The 3,643-nt window shown below is 37.2% G+C and overlaps 1 protein-coding gene across 4 annotated transcripts in view; it reads left to right on the top strand.

Annotated features, from left to right (window-relative positions):
* The window catches only part of LOC102681671 (serine/threonine-protein phosphatase 2B catalytic subunit 2-like), a 77,761-nt gene that overhangs the window by 31,280 nt on the left and 42,838 nt on the right, over positions 1-3,643 (top strand). The window lies entirely within an intron of this gene.

Below are 3,643 nucleotides of genomic sequence, written 5' to 3'. Positions count from 1 at the left end.
AATGGCTTGATCGATTCCTTTCCTTTCTTTTTTTTTTTTTTTTTTTCCAAATAACACTCCAAATCCTTCTCTAACCTTCCAATTCTCTAACGAGAGTTGTCGAGAAATTCCCTTTATCTCACCTATCTATGAAATTTTTCGAGGCAAAATCCGATCGACGAGCGAATTTTCGTAAATCGGCTGTCAACCAAACGAGGGAGTACGAGTGTTATTGGAACCCGGCCTGTGTATTGGAGTACCGGAAACACAGCAGGGGGGGGCCGATGTGCTGCCACCTGCTCTATCGATCGTTCACCTAAGCAGAGTCCACCTGGACGCAGCGAGCACACGCATCGATGCGTACGCGCGTGTATACGCGTCCTGCGTGAAAAATTTCTCTCGAGTTCGTATCTTCTCTCCACATTTTTTTTTTTTAGGAATAGAAGAGATTTCTAATAGAAATTCCAGAGATTGTATAAATTTTTATACTTTTTCGTGACGAGCGAATTTTGGAAATTTAAGATTTTCCAAGAATCAGTACAAATTTTTGTGGGAAGAATGTGGAGAAGAATCGTAGGATTTTTTTTTTAATCTAAAGATTTTAAGAGTGAGATGTAAATATTCTACGAGTTCCAGAGTTATACAGTTCTAGTATTTTTATGAGAGATCTAAGGAATATTATACAGGGCTCTTAATAAATAATCCATAGGATTATGGAGATATTCTAGCGTTTTAAAAAATATCCGGGGACGTAGAAGAATTTTAGAAGCAATTACAATTTACAATTTTAAGTGTCGATATACGAAGTGTCGATAAATAATTTGAATATACGAGAAATATTATCACGACTCGAGAAGATTAAGAAGTGAATCGGGTTGGTGCAATGGCGGATCGATGAATTTGGATCTCGTATAAATTTCGAAGGTAATTAATGCCGATATTTTACGAGTCTACCGCGGATGAATATTAATGTCCGACGTAACCATAACAAATTAATATTCTATTAACACTGATGCTCCCTGACACGTTTAATCGTTACGCGATATTGCGCTTTCGAGTGTAGAAAACAGAATAATTTCCCTCGTAACGATTAATCTTGCATGCAATTTTATGTTTTTCCATTTATTATATCCTTATACGGGTCACACTACGTATTATATTATTAACGTCGTGATTTAGAATATATATCCTAGGGAGCAATGCTGATACCTTCTATGAATAACAATAGGATAAAACGTTGAATAAACGTTTTATACGTAGCACCGCCTTAATTCCAATCAAAATGTCTCATCTCTCTGTTTAAATTGCAATGATCTATTGTATTCTCCAACGGGTATATAGGAGTGATAAAACGTATTAGAATAATTATGCGAATTTACATTAAAATTTTCGTGTTTGACTAGACTTCTTCTTCGTTCTATCTTCCATTAATTATTATTTAATTTCTTTTTTTTTTCTTATCGAAGAAATTTCTTTGCTTATCCCCCCTTTCTTTTCTTTTTGTTTCAAGCGTCGAAAAATTGTCGGCTGTACACGTTTCGCATTTCCGGCTATTTTTATTTTCCAAGATAGTCGTAAAGATCCCGCTGAACAACGGGGGATGGGATTCGATGGGTGAAACGATGGCGAAATCCTGTTTGTACTTGGACGGCGAGGCGACTTTCCTCCTTCGATTCCAACAACAATCAAACACACGAGCTATTCGCAAGGATTCCAGTGAATTTTTCAATTGGATCTCTACATTCTCTCGTTTTATCCGATTTCGGCAACAGTTTCGCCAAATTTCCACGGGAAAATCGAAGTTGTTGGGACGAGGGTAATTTCAGCGTGATGAGTTTAACATTTGTAAAAATCGATGGAAAAATTTTCTCCTATTTTTTCCAGCCAGAAATTGTGTCCCTCTGAGCGAGAATAATTATTTTGAGCAGAACGGAAGGAATCGATGGATTCAAAATTCTTGTGTATCGTTGAAAGCATTTTAATCTTCTTCTTCTTTAGCTATTTTAATAAATGATATTCTGGATGGATCAAATAAATATTAAAAATTAAATAAATTAATTTTTGCTTCGATATTTTGAAGGAAACGTGCCCAATGGATAGAAGAATTCTTCCCCTCTCTGATATCCGGATGAGAATGTCGTTAATGGAGTTCAATGACAAGATAGGATTTCGTGGTAAAGCGAATATCTAGTTGCCACCTATTCAATCGGTGTTCCATTCAAAACTATCCATTCTCTGCAACATGCTTAAGACTGGCTAACCTAATTGGTACGGCTTTGGTAACCGCGGAAGATTGTTCTGTCTTCTCGTTCCCTTGTGTGCTCGACCCTGCCAAACGAATTTCGAGAAGACGACAAACTAGAAGACTAGAAGAGAGAAAGATTTCAATGGAATCACTCGAGTCCCTTATTTTATTTTAACATCAATTTGAATCGAATCATCGTCCAAAAGCGCGTTCACCCCGCCACTTGTTCGCTTAATACGTGATACGAGGTGTAAAAGGAAACCGGGGGAGAAATTTTCAAAGGAAACTTGGATTCTTGGATGTTGGGAGGTCCGCCAGTATTTCGAAACAAGAAATACTAATTGTAAGAAACATCTTTGAATAGCGTCGCCTCGAGCGAAGAACGGAAGGCAATTAACTCGATTCTTTGTCACTCGGGGGTCAAAGCTGGTGGAAAACGATCGACGTGTCCTGCGGTGCTTTTAATATTCATCCGCGAGTGCTTGCCCGAATAAATATCCTTCCTCCGAATAATTCCACGAAGAGGAATTAACACGAGGGGATCACGTTAGCGCGATTATGTAATAATAGAATTTATTAGAGGCCAGGAGGAGGTGAAAATACGAAGCTCGGATGTGAATTTAATACGAATTAATACCGAATTCAAACAATAAGATATTGAATTCCTTTGGATAGGGTTGGCTTGCACCTGTTGTTGACTTGAGTTTAATACGCTCGATAAATTCTCGATGGATCGGTTAATCTTTGATTTCTCCCTCGAAAATTCCTCTCCATTTCCATTTCAAAGGATTGCAAAGCTCGCCCTCGAGAAAATAAATCTATCTTGTGTTGAATTTCCTCGAGTTTAGAGCAATGTTGATCTCGATCATAATTTTCATCTTAACTTTTAAACGTTCAAACTTCCATCCTGATCGTCCATCGTTCGTATTATATTCGTGTAAGCTCTTATATTCTTGTAAGAGAGGTTTCTACTTTGCGAAACTGAAAAACTTTGTTAAACTTTTCTTATTCTAATAATTTTTGCAAAAATCGTCGCTCGATGTTTCGTTCAAATTCTAAGAAAAAATATATATATATACAATGTAAATAGTCCCTTCGAGTATCTCTCTCAGCATTTCAACAAAAATGAAATCCACTCTCGAATATCTTTCCAAAGATAATTCCACGGAGAGAGATCGTCTTAGGATCTTACACGATTCTCAAGAACTTGCTGATCCAATGTTTTATTTCCAAGTGATTTTACAAGCGTTAGGTCCGACACATTTGATATGGAAATTGGATGATATCGACGATCCTTTGAGACGAAAGCTCTTAAAATCGTTCGCATATGCCCCTCCTCTCATCCTTCTTGAATTTTCGCCTCTTTTGAAAATTGTTTTCGATGCTGTTTTCGTACCTCTCTATCCAGAAAAATTGTTT

The sequence above is a fragment of the Apis dorsata genome, unplaced genomic scaffold (assembly GCF_000469605.1).
Source record: "Apis dorsata unplaced genomic scaffold, Apis dorsata 1.3 scaffold_99, whole genome shotgun sequence".
Classification (NCBI taxonomy): domain Eukaryota; kingdom Metazoa; phylum Arthropoda; class Insecta; order Hymenoptera; family Apidae; genus Apis; species Apis dorsata.
This window is presented reverse-complemented; position numbering and strand designations above follow the sequence as displayed.